Source organism: Suricata suricatta, chromosome X (assembly GCF_006229205.1).
Source record: "Suricata suricatta isolate VVHF042 chromosome X, meerkat_22Aug2017_6uvM2_HiC, whole genome shotgun sequence".
NCBI classification, from domain to species: domain Eukaryota; kingdom Metazoa; phylum Chordata; class Mammalia; order Carnivora; family Herpestidae; genus Suricata; species Suricata suricatta.
Window position 1 is genome coordinate 9090202 of NC_043717.1, and position 15993 is coordinate 9106194.

Sequence of the window (15993 nt, forward strand, 5' to 3'; positions counted from 1 at the left end):
CTCAGCTGACGGAGCCCCCAGGGGCGCCCCTAGAGTTCATGCTTTTGAATACGACCTGCTGCCTCCACATATCTAGGAATGTATTTGGTACTATTTGCAGGTATATCTTAAAAGCCACATGACTGGCCAAAAGTGAAGCGAGGAGAGAGGAAAGAGAAGACCTTGGAAATGTAGGCTGAGGTAAGTTCACTTAAGTTTGAAAAGTCCAGTCGTGTAATAGGAAGACATATTAGAAGCCTCCCAAATGATATCTCTATTTTTCATGGACTAATTTTCATTTGTTATCAAATACTAATTATATCCTCAACAGAACTCATCTGAAAGCAACTTTTCTACCACCCTTAGAAAGGACTTAGACCCAAATACACAAATTGATCAGATAGTGTATTATGCTCTCCAAGTGGCTTAAGAAACGGGAAACATTACTCACAAAAAGAGACATGTTCCCTTTCAGAGGATCTGAGGGCTTTCCTTTATACCCACTTGGGGGATGCAAATAGAAGGAGAGAGGCAGAAGTCCTAAGCCTCCCCTTCAGCAATTACAGAAGCATTCTTGTCTTTCCCTCTGGCTTTACCACGGATCACGTAGAAAATTTCCTCTGCTTGCCCAAAACCATGGGGAGGGCATGATTGGAAATGAAGCTATTTAAAGGTTATTACCCCAAAACACAGGCTCCTAAGCTTCTTGAAGTTTATACCAGCTACAAAATACACCTTCAGCAGTAGTTGCGTCAGGGACACAAGACTTGGTTGCGTGTGTCTTCTCAAATCCAGGAGCTCATTGCTACTCATTTCGATCTGCCCTCTGGTCACTCCATCCAAGAACCCGGCCTTCAAATTGAAGACTCCTCCTAGGTCATTTCTCTCTTTGTTTCCTGACAAAACATATGTCTGGAATACTGAAGAGGTAAATGAGCCTCACCGGGGCCGGGAAGTTGGACTGAGCTCCCTGCTGCCATAGACTGGCTGACTTACCCCATCAAAACAGATTTTTCTCACAGTCCCGGAAGCTGGAAGTCCCAGGTCAGGGTGCCAGCATGGGCAGGGTCTGGTCATTGCACTCTTCCTGGTTTGGATATGCCTCGTGCCCTTTGTGTTCTCACGTGGCCATTCTTCGGTGCCTATGCGTGGACGGCCATCTTCCTCTTCATAAAAAGCCACCAATCCTTTTGGATTAGCATTCTACCCTTATGCCTTCATGTAACCTTAATTACCTCCAAAAAGCCCTTTCTCCACATACAGTCACCATGGGGATTAGGGCTTCAACGTGTAAATTTGAGGAGGACACATTCAGTCCACAGCACCCCTGTCCTCCAAATTCTGTGCTGCGTCCATTTTACAGAGTGGCACCAGCATCCTCGCCTCCCCCTGAATGAAAGCTACCCTCTCACAACCAATGCATTTGAGATTGCAGCCTTGAGACCCGTAGGCAAGAGTCAGCTTCCACAAAGATTGTGTTTAGCCCACAGTTTTTAAACAAATTTAAATTAGCCGACAACATTGAAAAACTTGGAATATGGCAAATTATCGTTTGCTTCCTAGTGTTTCTTAAAGTGAATCTGGAATGCAGTGTGTTTTAGTTTTTCTATTGGCCTGGAGAGCTCAAGGTCAAGCTTGTGTCCAAAGGCTAAAAAAGCAAAGCAGGACCTTATGGAATCTACTGGGGGAGCTAAATAGCTTCTGGACTGTTTCATTTCTTCCTCCCCTAATCAAGCATGTCCCCTCTTTTCATCGAATTACTTACCTCCTGTTTTTATTGCACCTTGTGGATATTTATAATCCATTTCAAATTTAGAGGGCGATAAAACCAGGTACATATATAATCTATAATATGTATATTATTTAAATTAAAATATATATTTAAATAGACCCTCAATATGTGTTTTCTGTGAGAATAAACGAACAAAAAAATGCACGCGTTCTCATGCATGCATATTTTCAAAATGTCCAAAGAGAACTCCTTATTTCATCCAAAAATAAATGTAGCATTCAAAAGGCAACTTATCGCTTAACAAAATCTTGGGGAAAAACTAATATATAATAAGGGAGGATGTATCATTCATAAATCAATGACTCTATGGCATTTCACAGTTTACAAAGCACTTTCTTATGTATTATCTTACATATGGCTCATATCCGTGAACCATTAGGGGGAGGAGACCTCAGTGCTTACAGCCCAGCTGTAACGATGCACCATAGCTCAGCTCAGATCAAGCACATGTGTTGCTTTATCCCTATTCTGACATGGGCCCAAAGGCATGGGCTCCTGAGCTGTGCGAAAAGAAGAGTCAGGACTCAGATCTTGAAGTTAGTCCAAGGCTGGGTGCTTGCATATATAACACACTATATCATTCGGGATGTTTTCACATTAATGATCTCACTAGAGGCTTACAGGCTGATATTTCCATGTTACAAATGTGGAGGTTAAAACAATTATGAATGATGCACAAAGTTCACACTGTTATTTGGTGAAAGAAGTGGACTTAAAACCCTGGAGACCTGACCTCAAGTCCAGTTTCACTGCAGCAACCTGGACCAAAATGTAGTTCGGGAACAGGCATGCTTCGGGACACCAATAGGTATGATGCAAAACAAAGTTATGAGGGAAAAAATGAAAGGCTCCACAATGAAATAGATTCGGCAAGCATTTTCAGGACTTCTCAGAGACTTGAACAGACTACCACCTATTGCCAAGTTCCAAGGGAGAATTTGCTATGCAGCATTTTCACAAATCACAAGACCACGCAAGCCATTCTTCAAGGAGGTTTCTTTTGCACAACTAGCATTCTCGAGGACGTGCTTTGAGAAACATTTTGCTCTGTCAGTCATGGGGTCAATTCGTGAGTGACATCACAGCCCTGTGACTTGTTTATTCTCAAGGATGGGTGTTATCGGCTCTAGGGACACAGAATGAAAACAGAAGTTCATTTGAAATATGGGAAGTCTTCTGTGTTCATAGTCACTAGCACCCTTCAGGGAAGGGTCATCCTGTCTCATGCCATCAATGTCAACCGTGGCCATATAACTTGCTTAGGCCAATGGAACGTGAGTGGACCCAACTCGAGGGACTTCCAGGCAGGGATCTGAGAGTCAGCATGTGGTTTTCTGTGTACATTTCCCTCTGCCCTGGTGACCAGCTGCACTAAGGAGAGATAGCTCCCCCAGTCTGGAGCACCCACAGGTATTGCCAACCCAACTGCTCCCAATGAGGAGAAAGAATCCTCTGCTCTTACAAGCTACTGGGACCTGGGGGAATTTATTACTGCAGCATGACCTTTACAATTTCCAAACCATTTATTGTCACATAATTAAGTACTAGTATGGCATTTTTTTCGGCAATCACTTATTCACATGTAATATTTGAACAGTGGTTAGGAGTCAGCAGAAAGTTTAATGGTCCTAAGTGTAGAAGGTCCATTTATTACTTGTTTGCCCTTGATAATGTTACTGAAGTCCCCTGAACTTCTACTTTGAAAAAAAAAAACTGCCTACATAGCTCACCTCACACGGTTGATGAGACAGTGACATATGGAGATATTTTTAAAACTGTAAAGTACTGGAGCACCTGGGTGGCTCAGTTGGTTAAGTGGCCGACTCTTGATTTCGGCTCAGGCCATGAACTCGTGGGTCATAATCTCAAGGTTTGTGAGTTGGAGCCATTGGGTTCTGTGCTGACAGCTAAGGGCCTGCTTGAGATTCTCTCTTATTCTCTCACTGCCCCTTCCCCATTCATGCTCTTTCCCTCTCTCTCTCAAAATAAATAAATAAACGTTTTTTTTTAATCCTGTAAGGTGCTAAACAAATGTAAGACCTATAAATTAGCATGCTGTTTCAGGTTGGAGTTCAGAGCTCCTGCTCGGCAATGAATGACAGTGGAGTGACCTCCGGGTGGGGAATCAGGAACTCAAATGCTCTGGACATACACCTATGGTTCCTTCCCATTGTATTTCAACCATTTTATAGCAAGAGACTTCTAAATTAATAAATATGAAAGTTTCCCCATCTCCTACTAGGATGCTTTGGGCTCTAAGTAAAAGAAATCCAAGCTCACACACACTTGAACTATAAGAGAATAGTTCATCTGACAAAACGTCAAGTCCAGAAGCTCCATAATGTCAGACTTGGGCTCTCTCCGATTCTCCTTTCTACTGTCCTCAGCACCAGCTTCATCCTAAAGCTGAAGTTTCCTCATGGTCACTAAATCCCGCCTGGAATAAATCCTACCTCGCATCTTCTTTGGTGAGATCACAGGAGAGAGAGAGAAGAGAGACCAACACTGCGCACAACCATTGTAAGTCCTCCTTCCACTTACTGACACTTGACAAGTGTCACGGGCTTGCTGGACTAATGGTAGAGGGATCCACTCAGGAGCTCAGATGATGATCTCAGAACCAAAGCAGGGTTTGTGAGAGGAGGAAAGGAGATACAGGCAAGAACAATAGTTTGTAAGGCAGCTCAACAGGAGAACATCTAGCACCTCACGCATCTCCACAGACCTGCGAACTGTTTAATGTTCAGATTTGCAAACCTGATAATTGGGCATAAGTAAAATCTCCTAACACTTAGCTCTACCATCTGCTGCTGACATAACAATTTTACATAATATGAAAAGTGCCAGATGGAAGCCCCGCATTAACCGTGTCCAAGATGTTTTATGCTCACAACATACACAGAATAGAGGTCGCTTTGTTGGATGCACTATTGAGCTTGTAGCCTCCCCAGTTTTAATTCTGGCCATTGATGGAGGATGGCCTCATAGCTTCTGAATCGCTTTGCTTCCCTCGCTGTTTGCGCACCAGTGGCCCCCAGAATATCAATCCAGGACAGACTCAGAAGCTACACTTGGTTTGGAGCTGAGCACTGGGAAAGGGGAAGCACACATATTTGAAACTGTGTTTGCATAGCAAATACCCAGTTTTTAGCTTAGAATATATATTATGGTAAGTAAGAATAGTAAGAATAGTAATGTTTTCTAAAGATGTTTTTATTTTTACCATGTATCTTATCCAGTAGCAATCTTCTACATGTTTTATACTACTACTGCACGGATCCATAGGAAGACTATCCTTTTGAAAATGGCGTCCTATGACGCGTCACTCGGCAGCTCACCTTTTCAACCATTGTTGGGTGAGTTTTACCCTTGTTACTCTTTGGAACTGCTCTGTAATATTCCGTTACTGGATATCGATCGCACAATCTCCTCACGTATGCTTCTGTTGATGCATGTTTACTCTATTTCCATTTCCCACCATCACAAATGATGCTACAAAGGACGATCTGGTATGCGATTTCTTGTAAGTCACACCTACACCAGCCATGTATGAAAGTTCCTTGGTCTCCATTTTGCCAACCTGTTGGCTACAAGATGGCATTTTCCTGATGACTAGAGAAATAGAGCCACTTTTCACTCACTTAACATCCAGGTTTCCTCTTCTGTGAATTTGCTTCTTGCTCTATTTTGCCCATTTGCGGGTATTTGTCTTCTTGTTGAATTGTAAACATTTTCCCACACACTTTAGACACTAACATTTGTGGATTATATGCATTGCAAGTACCTTCTTTCTAGGACTTGTCTTTTTTAATATATATAATATTTTGTTTAAGATGTTTTTTGTTGTGTTTAGGTTGATAATTTTAGTGGAGTTACATTTGTCTACCTTTTCATTAAGGGTTTTGTTTTCTTGTGCTTGTTGATAGAATCTTCCAAAGATTCAGGATTTTAGAGAGATTTTCCTTAATTTTTTTTCCAGAAGTGTTCATGGTTTCTTTTGACATTTAGATCGTCTGCCTAGAATTTATTTTTGTGAGGTGTAAGATAGTGACTTAATTTTCTTTCCAGAAGGATAACTACTTTTCCCAGACTTATTTGTTGGCTAGTTTATACTTTCTACCCTAATTCGTAGGGTCTTCTCTATCCTGCATCAAGTCTCTATATATGCCTGGGTCCGTTTTGTACAACTTAAATAGTATCTACATTACTGTATCTTTTTGATGAGTCTTGGCATATCTTTTTAATGACTCTGACTGTCCTAGCTACTGTGATGGTTAATTTTATGTCAACTTGACCGAGCCACGGAATGCCCAGATTAAACATTGTTTCTGGGTGGGCATCATCTACTCCATTGAGGACCTAAATGGAACAAAAGGCAGAAGAAGGGAGGATCTGTTCCCTTCCTGCCCGCATGGTTGAGCTGGAACATCCGTCTTCTCCGGGCTTTGCACTGGGATTTATGCCATCGGCTGCCCTGTCAGCATGGGAATGACGCCACCAGCTTTGCTGGGTTCCCAGCCTGCAGACGGCAGCTTGTAGGACTTCGCGACCTCCACAGTCATGGGAGCCAATTCCCAATTCCTCATAATAAACCTGCTTTTGTATCTCATGGATTCTGCTTTTCTGGAGACTTCTGACTCTTATGGTCTCTTGTCTTTCCCATGCAAATGTTAGAGTCAGCTTGTCAAGTTCCAGGGAAATCCCTGGTGAGGCTTTGCTTTGAACTCCATAACATTTCTAGATTCATTTGGAGACATGTGCCAGGTTTCTACTCTTGACTTCCGTAAACCTGCTCTCTCTGCGGATACTCGGATCGCCTTTTACATCCTCTGGTGCCGTTTTGTAATTTTCTCCATAAAAGATTTTTCACATCTTGTGCAAATTTGTTCTTAGGTATTTTGTAGTTTGGGTTGCTACGGTAAACGAGAACTTTATTCTAAAACGTTGCTCGTTGGTCATTTCTGTGTGTAGAAATTCTAAAAGTGTTAGTGTGTTGATTCTGTACTTAACATGTTGTGGGTCATCATCGAAAAGGCCTGGCCACCGACTCATCCATGAACTGGCCTCAGGCCCTCGGAGGCTCCTCATCAGCACCCCACCCCGACTACATGTTCACAGAATGTGGGTTCCGCTTGCCTTTCCGGCGCCTCCATGCAGCTCCAAGGTCATGAGCTTGACACAGTGATGTGATGTTAAGAACACGTACAGAGTGTATGTGCCTATGCCCAATTAAGGCCTCTTTATAAACATTTAAGATGTGGCAGGTGGGTCCACTCATCTTGCTGCCACCTCAGACAAGCCTCGTATGTAGGTTCCCTTTGCTTATTAAAACTCCCCCGTTGGGGCGCCTGGGTGGCTCAACCAGTTGAGTGACCGACTTCGGCTCAGGTCAGATCTCACAGTTAATGGGTTCAAGCCCCGCATCTGGCTCATGCTGCCTGCTAGCTCAGAGCCTGGAGCCTGCTTCAGATTCTGTGTCTCTTTCTCTCTCTGCCCCTGCCCTGTTCATGCTCTGTCTCTGTCTCTCAAAAATAAATATAAATGTAAAAATAAATAAAATAAAACTCCCCCCTACCGACCTGGAGTGGACTGCCTCTTTCTTCCTGTTTCTCCCTTCCCTCCAAGGTTTCAGTTCACACCCGGGAAGCTCCTGAGAGAGTTGTGAACCGACAAACGTTGGCCGGCCTTTCTTATCACTCTAAAAGTTTGTTATATATTCTTCGAATTTCCCATGGAGATAATCATATTGTTTACAAGGAAGGACTGTTTTATCTTCTTTTTAAAATGCCTTAAACTGGGCCACCTGGGTGGCTCTGTTGGTTAAGCATCTGACTCTTGATTTCGGCTCAGGCCATGATCTCATAATTCGTGGGATAGAGCCCCGCTCTGCACTGACAGTGTGAGGCTTGCTTGTGATTCTCTCTCTCCCTCTCTTTCTAACTTTCCCCTGTGCTCTCTATCTCTCTCTCAAAATAAAGAAATAAGCCTTTTTTAAACGTTCTTTTTTTTAAGTCTGTTTATGTATTTTGAGAGAGATAGCATACAAGCAGAGGAGAGGCAGAGAGAGAGAGAGAGAGGGAGGGAGAGAATCCCAAGCAGGCTCCACACCAGCAGCTCAGAACCCGACGCAGGGGTGCCCCTCTTATGCTCTGATCTTTAAATAGGAGATATAAAATTAATAGAATTCTATAAGTTAAAATATTTATTCAGTGCTAGGAGAAACCCCACTTGAAATTTTATATGGTATGTGTATATAGTCTTTTCAGCATGAGTAAATTTTGCATTTTTGTGGAATTAAATATAACAATTTTAGTCCTTATTTTCTTTTTTAATTAAGCTTTTTATTTTAATGCCAATATCATTCCCTTTTCCTATTTTCTTAAGGAAATAATCTTGTTTCCTTATTCTATAATAATCTTACCCCTTTTAACTTCTTTCTCTGACTTAAAAGGCCCTTCCCCACTCCAATAAATATTCAACTAGCAACATTTCTCTACTACTTTTTTCACTTCATAAAAGTATTTGCATTTTATTCTTTGAATGGTGTGAAATCTATATTTAACACTTCCCCCACAGATAGTTCTTCTTAGCTCTTTGGTGAATAGTCACTTGCCCATTAGTCTGTGAGGTTTTCTTTATATTATCTTCTCAAATCGATTAGGATTATTTCTCTACAATCACTTTGTTTCCATGGGTCCATTTTCATGCTAGCATCATGATGTTCCCATTTCTGTCATTTCTTAAATGTGTGTGTGTGTGTGTGTGTGTGTGTGTGTGTGAGTGAGTGTAACACACAAACAAAAGTAGAACAATGAAATATTGCATTTCTTTCTTTTATTATTATTTTTAATGTTTATTTATTTTTGAGAGAGCGAGCGAAGGGGGAAGGGTAGACAGAGAAACCCAAGCAGACTCCACACTCTCCTCACAGAGCGCAAAGCGGGGCTTGAACTCACAAACCACGAGATCATGGCCTGAGCCGAAATCAAGAGTCAGATGTTTAATCTACTGAGCCACCCAGGCGCCCCTAATGCAGCTCTTTCTAAAGGAAGTATTGAACCAGGGTCCCATAATTTTTTTTAATTTACAGTATGCCTTTATATCTAGCAAAGAAGCTCATTTAATTAACTCCTGGAGTTGTGTTCAATCAGTATGCTGTGTGAAACACATACTTCTATAATATTCAGTCTTCTCATTCTATTACATGGGCTATATATTCATTTATTCATATTTTCTTTGTACTCAGTAAATTTTATAACTCTCCTTACACAGATTCACTTTTAAAATTGAAGTAATATCTGCATATTTTCAGGTAGTGTGTCATTCCTCCAACATACATATTTTTGATTAGTTACTTTGGGGAGGGCAAGAAACCTGGTTATATTTGTACATTGACCCATAACCAGGCATTTTACTAAACTTCCATAAAGATAACCGCTTTTTAATTATCTTGGGGTTTCTCAATAGGCAGTTCTATATCTCCAAATAATGCATTTTGTTTTCTTGTTTTCAATAACAATGCTCCTATAGCTGTTCTAGAATTGTATTCGCTAATACAATGGTGCAGAGAGCCTTGTCTTTTTTCGGATTTTAATAACATCCTGCTTCCTATTTTGGTTCTCTGTCCAATAATGCATGGTACTGATGAAATCACTTCATTTGTGCTTTGTCTGGATTCTCTAGGTGGCTGGTGAGCAACTTGTGGAGACAGCATTCTGGGCAAACATGGCCAATACTCCGGGAATGTCCTTCCCTGCCCCCCCCCCCAGCCCCTGGCACAGAGCAGAGACGCTGGTCAGGGCCAGAAAGAATCTGTCTTGCACTGGATTCTGGGGAGGTTTGTCTCTGCATCTAGCCATGAGTCCACACAATTCTGTGCCCCCAAAAGCCTAGGGTTTCTACTTCGGCCCCCAGCACCCAGTTGGGTTCTCCTCACATGCTGCTCTCTGTCCGCAATGACACATTGAGGAACAAATGGAAATTGCCACACCTGTGTCGGCTGGGTTCCATTTGACAGAGAAATATTCTAAGTAGAACTATTTACTTGTTATAAAATAAAGTACTTGAGATCCATGGTCCCCACCAATCTTGTCACAAGAGGGAAACGCCATTAACCATTTGGGGAAGGGGGCAGGTACGTGTCTGTGCCTCCATATACACAGAAATACATGGATTTCTATACTTGTGTTCTATACCTTTGAAATATATGCACGTTGGACTAATGCGAGCCCATCTTTGTAACTTCTTCCCAGCTCAATATATATACATATTGCTTGTTTTTTCAACAACTATGTAATGCTCTACCATACGGCCATTCTATGATCACCCCTTCCCCTATTACTCTATATTTCCAGCTTGTTTCCTCGTATCTTGAACCAACATATATTTAGGATAAATTTCTAGAAATAGGTTGTTGAAGTGTAAAGTAAGTATACATTTTTTAAATGTCGCTTAATTTAGGGGCACCTGAGTGGCTCAGTCGGTTGAGCATCTGACTTTGGCTCAGATCATGATCTCATGGTTCATGAGTTTGAGTCCCGCGTTGGGCTCTGTGCTGACCGCTCTGAGCCTGGGGCCTGCTTCCGGTTCTGTGTCTCCTTCTCTCATTGCCCCTTCCCTGCGCACACTCTGTATCTCCCTCTCAAAATAAATAATAGAAACAATTTTAAAAATTTAAGTTTAGCTTAATTTAAAGAGATACTTTCAACTGGTCCTTTGTCCATGAATTTATGGTCTGGTTCATGACCTGTTACTTACACATCCATAATAAGATAAAAACCACTTGAGAGTAAGTGTTTAGAAACATTATCATCATTTCATATTTCCATAATACCTAAATGTGATTTTTATGTTTTATAAAAGTATTGGAATAAAACATTTTGATCATTTTTAAATTATAGTGCTAAAACAAAAAAAGAACGATGGAAAGATTCCATTTAGGGAATACTGATTATATCAAAAGCTTTTTCCTTTTTTCCCCCTTTGTCTTGTTTCTTAAATTTTACCTATGAGTGAGATCCTGTGGTATTTGTCTTTCTCTGACTTATTTCACTTAGCATTATATCCTCTAGCTGCATCCACTTCATTGCAAATGGCAAGATTTCATTCTTTTTACGGCTGAATAATATTCATTGCACATATACACCACCTCTTCTTTATCCATTCATCAATGAATGGACACGGCTGCTTCTGTATCTTGGCTATTGTAAATAACATTGCTATAAACAAGGGGATGCATGTATCCCTTTGAATTAATGCTTTTATATTCTTTGGGTAAATACCCAGTAGTGTGATTGCTGGATCATAAGGTAGTTCTATCTTTAACTTTTTGAGGGACCTCCATACTCTTTTCCACAGTGGCTGTACCAGTTTGCTTTCCCACCAACAACGTAAGAGGGGTCCCCTTGCTCCACATCCTCACCAACACCTGTTGTTTCTTGTGTTCTTGATTGTAGCCATTCTGACAGGTGTGAGGGAATACTGCATCATAGTTTTGATTTGCATTTCCTGAATATTGAGTGATGATGAGCAACTATTCATTTGCCTTTTGGCCATCTATATGTCTTCTTTGGAGAAATGTCTGTTCATGGCATCTGCCCATTTTTTAATTGAATTATTTGTTTTTATAAATATTATACTGTTGAGTTTTATAGGTTTTGGAAAATATGTTTTGGATACTAACCCTTTATTGGACATGTCATTTGCAAATGTCTTCTCCCTTTCTGTAGGTTGCCTTTTAGTTTTGTTGATAGTTTCCTTCACTGTGCAGAAGCTTTTCATTTTGATGTAGTCTCAATAGTTTTGTTTTTGCTTTTATTTTCCTGGCCTCAGGGGACCTGTCCAGAAAAAAGTTGCTACAGCTGATGTCAGAGGATATTGCCTGTGCTCTCTCCTAGGGGTTTTATGGTTTCCAGTCTCATATTTAGATCTTTAAACCATTTTGGATTTATTTTTGTGTATAGTATAAGAAAGTGGCTGAGTTTCATTTTTTGCATGTTGCTGTCTAGTTTTTCCAACACCGTTTGTTGAAGAGACTGTCTTGTTCCCATTGTATATTCTTTCATTCTTTCTCAAAGAGTAACTGACCATATAACTGTGGGTTTATTTACGGGTTTTCTATTCTGTCCTATTGATCTATGTGTCTGTTTTTGTGCATGTCCCATACTGTTTTGATGACTACAGCTTTGTACTACAACTTGAAGTCCAGAATTGTGATGCCTCCAGCTTTGTTTTGCTTTTTCAAGATTGTTTTGGCTATTCGGGGTCTTTTGTAGTTCCATACAAATTTTAGGATTAGTTGTTCTAGTTCTGTGAAAAATGCTGTTGGTATTTTCATAAGGATTGCATTAAATGTGTAGATTGCTTTGTGTAGTGTCATTTTAACATTTTAACAGTATCTTCCAGTCCATGAGCATGGAATATCTTTCCATTTCTTTGTGTCATCTTTAATTTTTTTCATCAGTGTTTTATGGTTGTCAGAGTATGATTTCAAAAGCTTTTCATTGTGAAAATAAACCTTTTAGGAAAAGTTTCCTAAGAGACATTAGAGATGAGTGTAAAAAAATTATAATGGTTTTTAATATTACATTGTGAAAGAATATGTATGGTATAATTAGGGCTGGATGTGGTGTATGATAGGTAATATAATAAATTTTTATCAGAACAAAGAATAAAAGAACCTGATTTTTCACCACAACAAGTTTGGGGAGCACTGCCCCCATAAACAGCCAATGAGAGTTTCCATTCCATTTTCTAAATTTTTCAAAAACTTTTATTCATTATTTGAGAGGGAGAGAGACAGAGCACAAGTGGGGGAGGGTCAGAGAGCGGAGGAGACAGAATCGGAAGCAGGCTCCAGGCTCTGAGCTGTCAGCACAGAGCCCAATGCAGGGCTAGATCTCATGAACCATGAGATCATGACCTGGCCGAAGACTGATGCCTAACCGACTGAGCCACCCTGGCACCCTTCTATTCTCTTTTCAAAATCCTTGCCACTAGTTGGTATTGTCAAGGATTTAAATGTCTGTTTTTTTTTAAGTTTATTTATTTATTTATTTTGAGAGATGGAGAGACACACAGCATGAGTTGGGTTGGGGGGTAGACATGGAGAAAGGGAGAGAGAGTGAGAATCCCAAGCAGGTCTTGCACTGCCACCACAGAGCCTGTCATGGGGCTCAAACCCATGAACTGTGAGATCATGACCTAAGCCGAAATCAAGAGTCTAGTGCTTAACTGACTGGACCACCCAGACACTCCGATTTAAATGTCTATTAATTAATCTGTTGGTTATAAACACGCTCATTGTTTTGATGTGAATTTTGTTAATGTTTTATTTATTTTTAGAGAGAGAGCACAAGCAGGGGATGGGCAGGGGGTGGGGGGGGGTGGGGAGAGGATACAAAGCAGGCTCTGCACTGACAGCAGCAAGCCCAATCCCAGGCTCAAACTTGTGACCCGTGACATCACCACCTGAGCCGAAGTTGGACACTTGTGAATTTTCTTGATTTCTAACAATGTTCATATCTTTGTTGGTCGTGTGGGTTTCTTTTTACTACTTATATTGTTCATGCTATTTTTTGTTGGTTTGTAAATTCTTCTTTCTGGTATCTGTAGATTTCACATTCTTATTTTTGAGTTCCTCTATTATTTAGAATTTTTGTTAGAATTTATCAATAACTATGTATTTAAACTATGAGAAATTGGGCTCCCTGTGGGCTCCATTAGAGTTTCTTATTGGTGGTTGCTGGTGTAATGAATAGCTATACATTTTCGTATAGTTGTCTTGCTCTGGACTCTTCACTGCTAATAACAGACTTTTAGGGAAGTCCATTTTCTTTCTTTCTCTATACCTCTCTTTCATATTCTTTCCCCACAGCAGTATCATATTTACTGAACATGCCCCAGTGGACAATTCGATTTTCTTCTGGTCGCCCACATCATGGTCTGTCATCTGTTCATCTGTCACCGCCGTCTGTATGATGATCCTCCCCGCACACCCCCAGAAAAATAAAATTTGAAAATATAAAATTGTTGTTCGTTAAGGAGAGATTATTTGGAAAAAGGAAATGTTTGGGACCCTTGTAGGTCAGTCCCTGAGAACAGGACTATTGCTTTTCTCAAACAAATACTGCCCCTCCACTTCAGAAGCTTCCAGATTCGGCCCAACTTGTATCTTCTGCCTGTAAATTATCTCCACTCACCGCTTCACCTCCTTTGCCTGATAATAAGCCCAAGCGCAAGTCATATTAAGTCCCCAAATCTAGCCATCTGGGAGTGTTGACGCGGCAATAATTGTGGTCAGCTCTGGGAAGCTAGGCAGAAATGTCAGGGGAATGGCCGCTCACAGATTTGTAAACAACGGCTGGCGGGTGAGCTGAGAGAGGGTCAAGTGTGCCCATGGGAGCAAATGAAGAACTTCAAGTGATCAAATGTCAGGGTAGACAGCTGGGTGATGAGGCTAGCTGACACCGCCTGCGGGAGCACAGCTGTCAAGGAAGGCGAGCACCAAGTGTCACGGCCACAGGCAGTGCCAACCCAACAGGTGAAAGCCAGGACAGAGAAGACCCCGTAAGCTCTGAGACATTGAGTCATGGCCTGAGATATGCAATCCCAAAATGAAATGTCAGCAACTATTCCTCTCTCTCTGCTAAAAAAAAAAAAAAAAAAAAAAAAAAAAAAAAAAAACACCTCTTCCTGCATGTCTTAATTAAGATTTAGGGTCTTGAGGCAGCTTCTTGAACCACACCAGACATAATGAAGTCTATAGGTGAAGCAACTGGCCTGAGTTTTGGGAGTACCAACAGTCAAAAAGTGCTATACATCTTGACGACACGGGGGGCTCCAATCAAGACAGGCTGTCAGGGAGGACACAAGGAGTTATGGCAGAGACATAGAGGACAGAGGTCAGGTGCAGGGACCAGTATGGACCCAACATCAAACCAGTAGGGCAAAAGTTGAGGAGGACACTTCCCAGGACCCAGTACTTTTGAACACAAAAATGGCAATGGCCTGGCAACTCTGGAAATCACAGTAGAAGGGGTTGACTAGGAAAAATGGCTCAGGAATTAGTGTCAGGCAACTTTTTGGAAGCCCGAAGTCCCATCACTATGAACAAATCTTTGTGCTTTAAATGTGCTCATTTCCAACCCCCATGTCTGATGGGGTTACCTGTGAGAAGGGAAACTGAGGCCTTTGCAGGGAGTAATGGGATGACCAAGATCAAACCTTTCAAATGTTCCTCCCCTTTGATCTAGCAACTCTGTATCAATGAACTTATCTCAAGGAAATGATCTCAGGCATACATCAAAGGGTAAGCACAAAGATGTTTGATGCTGTGTAACAGCAAGATAAGAAGCCACTGAAGCAGGCACATGTATGCTCCAGGCCGCCCTCCTCAGACCCTTGCCCTTAGCACACCTGTGGTGGACAATTCCATGCATGGTCCCAGCGTCCCACCCCTGGCTCACCTTGGTGGCTCAAGGCTTTCTGCCTTGGGATTTTCTTCGTTGGCACAAAACAGCCCATCCTACCAAACATAGCAGAGAACCGAGGGACAGTGACTATTTAGGGGAACCACCCACCCTCCACCAATGGGAGAAGGAGACAGAGTATGAATGCCCCAACCTCTTCCTCCAGTGAAACTATTTTGGGAACTATGCTACATGACCCTAAGAAGGATCCCATGGGATGAGCTCCAGTTGCCCACAGTGATCAACCTCTCCCTAACATTCCTTTTTGGCTTTGCTCCTTTCCCTGATTCACTCTCTGCCCCCTTCTCTTCTGTTTCCTGGGATCATCTCTCGAATAAGCTACCTGGACCCAAATTTTTGTTTCAGGACTTGCTTTCAGGGGACTCAATCAAAAGTCAATCTAGGGGCGCCTGGGTGGCTCAGTTGGTTAAGTGTCTGACTTCAGCTCAGGTCATGATCTCATGGTTCGTGGGTTTGGGCCCCACATCGGGCTCTGTGCTGACAGCTAGTTCAGAGCCTGGAACCTGCTTCAGATTCTGTATCTCCCTCTCTCTCTGACCCTCCCCTTCTCACACTGTGTCTGTCTCTGAAAAATAAATAAAATACATTAAAAAAATAAATAAAACTTAAAAAAACATTTTAAGTCAATCTAAACATCAAAGATAGGGGTTAAATGAACTATGAGACATTCACAATGGAATATTATACAGCCATTCAAATTACCTTGGACCCAAGGAACAAGAAAGCATATGA

The 15993-nt window shown here is 41.5% G+C and overlaps 1 long non-coding RNA gene across 1 annotated transcript; it reads left to right on the top strand.

The window, feature by feature from the left end:
- The first annotated feature begins 101 nt into the window (after positions 1 to 101).
- Positions 102 to 13704, top strand: LOC115283283. The gene is made up of 4 exons (XR_003904983.1): positions 102 to 180; positions 4159 to 4291; positions 5014 to 5127; positions 13647 to 13704. It is a non-coding gene; the product is annotated as an uncharacterized LOC115283283 (long non-coding RNA).
- The last annotated feature ends 2289 nt before the right edge of the window (positions 13705 to 15993 follow it).